This window comes from Cupressus sempervirens, chromosome 2, assembly GCF_028749045.1.
Source record: "Cupressus sempervirens isolate cs-2001-9-10 chromosome 2, ASM2874904v1, whole genome shotgun sequence".
Classification (NCBI taxonomy): Eukaryota; Viridiplantae; Streptophyta; class Pinopsida; order Cupressales; family Cupressaceae; genus Cupressus; species Cupressus sempervirens.
The window spans coordinates 558,186,712-558,194,911 of NC_143119.1; positions in this window are offsets into that span (position 1 = coordinate 558,186,712).

Sequence of the window (8,200 nt, forward strand, 5' to 3'; positions counted from 1 at the left end):
GCACAACATTGGGAATGGTTCGACAGCGGTTGTCATTCCAATGTGTCATCAGGGGATGTCTTGGAAAGTGGTCTTTCTTTCAAGGGCGAGCTCGCATCTAGCACTTGGGTTGTGCGTCGCGTCACAAGTGAATGGGGGATGTCTTGGAAAGTGGTCTTTCTTTCAAGGGTGAGCTTGCGTCTAGCACTTGGATTGTGCGTCGCGTCATAAGTGAATGGGGATATCTCTCTGTGAACGGCGGCATGGTGATTGCAAGAGAAAATTGACTTAGTCGGAGCCATTGGCCTTGGGCCATTGTGACGGGAGCCCTCGCCTAGCACCTCCGTCCGGTGTTGCTCGGGTATTGCATAAAATTATGCCAACGGCGCAAATCCCCCAACAAATGCCTATGCTTGGACCCTCTCTTAGATCACCTTCTTCGATCACTCGACCGACGCAACTACGGAAGAGACTTGGCAGCGGTTGCCATTCTACAGCGCGTCTGTTCAGCAATTTCAAAGTTGATCTAATGGCGAGCCCTTGTCTCTAGCCATGAGGTGGGTGCTTGGCACTCTAGCAAAATTTTTTGCGTGCCTATTGCGGCTACAATGGGAGAGGTAGTTTCCGCAAGCCTCTCCTGTGCTCCCCTCATTGATTCAATGCCGCTGTCAGGGTGGATGGATATGTCAGATTTTGAAACGGTGGACGCCGACGTTGAATCAATTAGAGGGGCATGAAGCCCACCCACGAGGGTGCTATTCCTGGACTCTCCTTTTGATCATGTTTTCTTGTCACTCAGCTGGCGCAATTTCGGAAAAAGGTTTGGCAGCAGTTGCCAGCCCTCACCGCGTCTACTTGGTGATTTAAAAACTCGATCTAAAACGGGAGCCCTCGTCTAGCACCTCTGTCCGGTGTTGCTCGGGTATTGCAGAAATTTATGCCATCAGCGCGAATCCCCCAACGAATGCCTACGCTTGGACCCTCTCTTAGATCACCTTCTTCAATCACTCGACTGACGCAACTGCGGAAGAGACTTGGCAGCGGTTGCCATTCTACAGCGCGTCTATTCAGCGATTTCGAAGCTGATCTAATGGCGAGCCCTTGTCTCTAGCCATGAGGTGGGTGCTTGGCGCTCTAGCAAAATTTTTTTGCGTGCCTATCATGACTACAAGGGGAGAGGTGGTTTTCGCGAGCCTCTCTCGTTCCCCCCTCACTGATTCAACGCCGTTGTCAGGGCGGATGGATATGTCAGATTTTGAAACGGTGGATGTCGACGTTGAATCAATTACAGGGGCATGAAGCCAACCCACGAGGGTGCTATTCCTGGACTCTCCTTTTGATCATGTTTTCTTATCACTCAACTGGCACAATTTCGGAAAAAGGTTTGGCAGCGGTTGCCAGCCCTCACCGCGTCTACTTGGTGATTTTAAAACTCGATCTAAAATGGGAGCCCTCGTCTAGTACCTTCGTCCGGTGTTGCTCGGGTATTGCAGAAATTTATGCCATCGGCGCGAATCCCCCAACGAATGCCTACGCTTGGACCCTCTCTTAGATCACCTTCTTCGATCACTTGATCGACGCAACTGCGGAAGAGACTTGGCAGCGGTTGCCATTCTACAGCACGTCTGTTCAGCAATTTTGAAGCTGATCTAATGTCGAGCCCTTGTCTCTAGCCATGAGGTGGGTGCTTGGCGCTCTAGCAAAATTGTTTTGCATGCCTATCGCGGCTACAAGGGGAGAGGTGGTTTCCGTGAGCCTCTACCGTGCCCCCCTCACTGATTCAACGCCGCTGTCAGGGCGGATGGATATGTCAAATTTTGAAACGGTGGATGCCGACGTTGAATCAATTAGAGGGGCATGAAGCCCACCCTCGAGGGTGCTATTCCTGGACTCTCCTTTAGATCATTTTTTCTTGCCACTCAGCTACCGCAATTTCAAAAAAAGGTTTGGCAGCGGTTGCCAGCCCTCACCGTGTCTACTTGGTGATTTTAAAACTCGATCTAAAATGGGAGCCCTCGTCTAGCACCTCCATCCGGTGTTGCTCGGGTATTGCATAAATTTATGCCATCGGCGCGAATCTCCCAACGAATGCCTACGCTTGGACCCTCTCTTAGATCACCTTCTTCGATCACTCGACCGACGCAACTATGGAAGAGACTTGGCAGCGGTTTCCATTCTACAGCGCGTCTGTTCAGCGATTTTGAAGTTGATCTAATGGCGAGCCCTTGTCTCTAGCCATGAGGTGGGTGCTTGGCACTCTAGCAAAATTTTTTGCGTGCCTATCGCGGCTACAACTGGAGAGGTGGTTGCCGCGAGCCTCTCCTGTGCCCCCCTCATTGATTCAACGCCGCTGTCAGGGCAGATGGATATGTTAGATTTTGAAACGGTGGACGCTGATGTTGAATCAATTAGAGGGGCATGAAGCCCACCCTTGAGGGTGCTATTCCCTGACTCTCCTTTAGATCATGTTTTCTTGTCACTCAGCTGGTGCAATTTCGAAAAAAGGTTTGGCAGTGGTTGCCAGACCTCACCGCGTCTACTTGGTGATTTTAAAACTCGATCTAAAACGAGAGCCCTCGTCTAGCACCTCCGTCTGGTGTTGCTCGGGTATTGCATAATTTTTTGTTATCGGCGCGAATCACCGAACAAATCCCTAGCCTTGGACTCTCTCTTAGATCACCTTCTTCGATCACTCGACTGACGCAATTATGGAAGAGGCTTGGCAGTGGTTGCCATTCCATAGTGCGTCTATTCAGTGATTTCGAAGTTGATCTACTAATGGCGAGCCCTTGTCTAGCCATGAGGTGGGTGCTTGGGGCTCTAGCAATTTTTTGTGTGCCTATCACGGCTTACAATGGGAGCTTTGATAACAAAAGTTCTCGGTGACCCTCCCCAATAGAAATTAGTGCTGGTGTTCGTGAAAGACACGTTATTCGGATTTTTGGAATATTGGCACCAGCATCATTTCTATTGGGAGGGCCGTGAAGCCATCCCAATTTTGCTATGCGAGGGCTCTCTCCCCAGAGTCGTTCTCTACGCAACAACTTCTTTGGCACAAAATTTTCAGAATGGTTCGGCAGCGGTTGTCATTCCAATGGTACAGTTGTGGTGGTTGCCTGGGCAGCGATCTGAAGGGCGACCCGTCGTCTAGCAGTTGGCCTGCGCATCACGAGTGACAAGGGAGCCTTTGTTATCGGTTGCTTCCCGTGGCCATTCGATTAGAAGAGCCATTTCTTGTTTGAGCAAGGACGAATGCAGCCTCGGATTCCAAACGAAATCAACGATTTCGGATCTATATAAGAGCGGAATGAAGCAGCAGCACAGCCCGTTTGCTATGCGCGGCTCCCCAAAGTTGCTCTTCTTTCTCACTCCATTGCCACAATTTTGGGAGTTTTTCGACAGTGGTTGTCATTCCAATGTGTCATTGCGGTGATCTGGAGAGCGATGCTAAGGGCGGGAGCTTGTGTCTAGAATTTGGGATATGTTTGTGCGAGCGAGCAGGGGAGCTTCTCTTATCGAAACCTCTCCGTGGCCTTTGAATATATAGACCTAGTGCCGACGATATCGATGGATGCGAGCCCTTGGATTCCAAATTTTTCCACAGCTAACATTGGTTTTTGTGAGAGATGGGCATGAAAGCACATCCTAATTGCTACGCGGGAGCTCCCTAAGGTTGCCTCTGTGCCAACTCGATCGGCACAACATTGGGAGTGGTTCGACAGCGGTTGACGTTCCAATGTGTCATCGGCGGATGTCTTGGAAAGTGGTCTTTCTTTCAAGGGCAGTCTCGCGTCTAGACCTTGGATTGTGCATCGCGTCACAAGTGAATGGGGAGATCTCTCTATGAACGGCAGCATGGTGATTGTAAGAGAAAATTGACTTAGTCGGAGCCATTGGCCTCGGGCCATTGTGACGGCCTCGCAATTTCTCTTTAATTGCAACCTATGTTTGCACAGTAGCAGAGTTTGCATGTAAGATGGGCCTTGTTCTCGAGAGTTCCAGGAGATGACCTCCGGAACTTTTGGATTGGGCCCCTTCAAGGTGAAATTCATCTAGTTGATCGGATGAGCTCGATGACCATTTTAGTCCCTCGGCTCCATGAACTCACATCTCCTAACCGATGACAATCTTTTGCTCCTCTGCCGACCTCATAAAAAATTGGGTCGTGAATGGCTGTTTGGTAGGAATTTTAAAGGATTTGGATTTTTAAGGCGGATGTCGTTGTGTTCGCTAATTTCTAAAGCAGAGCGAGCCTCGCACTAATAGCTTATATAGGAGAGGTGGTTGCCGCGAGCCTCTCCCATGCCCCCCTCATTGATTCAACGCCGGTGTCAAGGCGGATGGATATGTCAGATTTTGAAACGATGGACGCCGACGTTGAATCAATTAGAGGGGCATGAAGCCCACCTCGGATGTGCTATTCCTCGACTCTCCTTTAGATCATGTTTTCTTGTCACTCAGCTGGCACAATTTCGGAAAAAGGTTTGGCAGCGGTTTCCATCCCTCACCGCGTCTACTTGGTGATTTTCAAACTCGATCTAAAACGGGAGCCCTCGTCTACCGTCTGGTGTTGCTCGGGTATTGCATAAAATTATGCCATCGATGCGAATCCCCCAATGAATGCCTACGTTTGGACCCTCTCTTAGATCACCTTCTTCGATCACTCGACCGACGCAACTACGGAAGAGACTTGGCAGCGGTTGCCATTCTTCAGCGCGTCTGTTCAGTGATTTCGAAGTTGATCTAATGGCGAGCCCTTGTCTCTAGCCATGAGGTGGGTGCTTGGCGCTCTAGCAAAATTTTTTGCGTGCCTATCGCGGCTACAATGGGAGAGGTGGTTGCCGCGAGCCTCTCCCGTGCCCCACTCATTGATTCAACGCCGCTGTCAGGGTGGATGGATATGTCAGATTTTGAAAAAAGGTGGACGCCGACGTTGAATCAATTAGAGGGGCATGAAGCCCACCCTCGAGGGTGCTATTCCTAGACTCTCCTTTAGATCATGTTTTCTTGTCACTCAGCTGGCGCAATTTCAGAAAAAGGTTTGGCAGCGGTTGCCAGCCCTCACCGCGTCTACTCGGTGATTTTAAAACTTGATCTAAAATGGGAGCCCTCATCTAGCACCTCCGTCCGATGTTGCTCGGGTATTGCATAAATTTATGCTATCGGCATGAATCCCCCAAGGAATTCCTATGCTTGGACCCTCTCTTAGATCACCTTCTTTGATCACTCGACCGACGCAACTACGGAAGAGACTTGGCAGCGGTTGCCATTCTATAGCGCGTCTGTTCAGCGATTTCAAAGTTGATCTAATGGCGAGCCCTTGTCTCTAGCCATGAGGTGGGTGCTTGGCGCTCTAGAAAAATTTTTTGCGTGCCTATTGCGGCTACAAGGGGAGAGGTGGTTGCTGCGAGCCTCTCCCGTGCCCCCCTCATTGATTCAATGCCGCTGTCAGGGCAGATGGATATGTCAGATTTTGAAACGGTGGATGCTGACATTGAATCAATTAGAGGGGCATGAAGCCCACCCTTGAGGGTGCTATTCCTGGACTCTCCTTTAGATCATGTTTTCTTGTCACTCAGCTGGCACAATTTCAAAAAAAGGTTTGGCAGCGGTTGCCAGCCCTCACCACGTCTACTTGGTGATTTTAAAACTCAATCTAAAATGGGAGCCCTCATCTAGCACCTCCGTCCGATGTTGCTCGGGTATTGCATAAATTTATCCCATCGGCGCGAATCCCCCAACGAATGCCTATGCTTGGACCCTCTCTTAGATCACCTTGTTCGATCACTCGACCGACGCAACTATGGAAGAGACTTGGCAGCGGTTGCCATTCTACACCGTGTCTGTTCAGCGATTTCGAAGTTGATCTAATGGCGAGCCCTTGTCTCTAGCCATGAGGTGGGTGCTTTGCGCTCTAGCAAAATTTTTTGCGTTCCTATCACAGCTACAACAGGAGAGGTGGTTTCCACGAGCCTCTCCCATGCCCCCCCTCATTGATTCAACGCCGCTGTCAGGGTGGATGGAAATGTCAGATTTTGAAATGGTGGACGCCGACGTTGAATCAATTAGAGGGGCATGAAGCCCACCCTCGAGGGTGCTATTCCTGGACTCTCCTTTAGATCATGTATTCTTGTCACTCAGCTGGCACAATTTTTGAAAAAGGTTTGGCAGCGGTTACCAGCCCCTCACCGCGTCTACTCGGTGATTTTAAAACTCGATCTAAAACGCGAGCCCTCGTCTTGCACCTCCGTCCGGTGTTGCTTGGGTATTGCACAAATTTTTGCCATCGGCGTGAATCCCCCAACAAATGCCTACACGCTTGGACCCTCTCTTAGATCACCTTCTTCGATCACTTGACCGACGTAATTACGAAAGAGACTTGGTAGCGGTTGCCATTCTACACCGCGTCCGTTCTGCGATTTCGAAGTTGATCTAATGGCGAGCCGTTGTCGATAGCCATGAGGTGGGTACTTGGCGCTCTAGCAATATTTTTTGCGAGCCTATTGCGGCTACAATGGGGGAGGTGGTTGCCGCGAGCCTCTCTCGTGCCCAGCTCATTGATTCAACGCCGCTGTCAGGGCAGATGGATATGTCAGATTTTGAAACGGTGGACGCCGACGTTGAATCAATTAGAGGGGCATGAAGCCCACCCTCAAGGGTGCTATTCTTGGACTCTCCTTTAGATCATGTTTTCTCTTCACTCAGCTGGCACAATTTTGAAAAAAGGTTTGGCAGTGGTTGCCAGCCCCTCACCGCGTCTACTCGGTGATTTTAAAACTCGATCTAAAATGAGAGCCCTCGTCTAGCACCTCCGTCCGGTGTTGCTCGGGTATTGCATAAATTTATGCCATCGGCGCGAATCCCCCAACGAATGCCTACGCTTGGACCCTCTCTTAGATCACCTTGTTCGATCACTCGACCGACGCAACTACGGAAGAGACTTGGCAGCGGTTGCCATTCTACAGCGCGTCTGTTCAGCGATTTCGAAGTTGATCTAATGGCGAGCCCTTGTCTCTAGCCATGAGGTGGGTGCTTGGCGCTCTAGAAAAATTTTTTGCATGCCTATCGTGGCTACAATGGGAGAGGTGGTTGCCGCGAGCCTCTCCCGTACCCCCCTCATTGATTCAACGCTGCTGTCAGGGCGGATGGATATTTTCAGATTTTGAAACGGTGGACGCCGATGTTGAATCAATTAGAGGGGCATGAAGCCCACCCTCGAGGGTGCTATTCCTAGACTCTCCTTTAGATCATGTTTTCTTGTCACTCAGATGGTGCAATTTCGGAAAAAGGTTTGGCAGCGGTTGCCAGCCCTCACTGCGTCTACTCGGTGATTTTAAAACTCGATCTAAAATGGGAGCCCTCGTCTAGCACCTCCGTCCGGTGTTGCTCGAGTATTGCATAAATTTATGCCATCAGCGCGAATCCCCTGACGAATGCCTATGCTTGGACCCTCTCTTAGATCACCTTCTTTGATCACTCGACCGACGCAACTATGAAAGAGACTTGGCAGCGGTTGCCATTCTACAGCGCGTCTGTTCAGCAATTTTGAAGTTGATCTAATGGCGAGCCCTTGTCTCTGGCCATGAGGTGGGTGCTTTGCGCTCTAGAAAAAATTTTTGCGTGCCTATCACGTAAAGCATGTTTTCTAGTCACTTAGCTGGCGCAATTTCGAAAAAAGGTTTGGCAGTGGTTGCCAGCCCTCACCGCGTCTTCTTGGTGATTTTAAAACTCGATCTAAAACGGGAGCCCTCGTCTAGCGGCTCTGTGCCAACTCGATCGGCACAACATTGGGAAATGGTTCAACAGTGGTTGTTGTTCCAATGTGTCATCGGGGGATGCCCTTGAAAGTGGCCTTTCAAGGGCGAGCTCGCGTCTAGCCCTTGGATTGTGCATTGCGTCACAAGTGAATGGGGAGATCTCTCTGTGAACGGCAGCATGGTGATTGCAAAGAGAAAATTGACTTAGTCGGAGCATTGGCTTCAGGCCATTGTGATGGCCTTGCAATTTCTCTTTAATTGCAACCTATGTTTGCGCAGTAGCAGAGTTTGCATGTAAGATGGGCCTTGTTCTTGAGAGTTCCAGGAGATGACCTCCGGAACTTTTGGATTGGGCCCCTTCAAGGTGAAATTCATCCAGCTGATCGGATGAAGCTCGATGTGCTTGTATCTATTCCAAGACGGTAATGATGGTCATTAATCTGTGGCGGTGAGTATTATCCCAT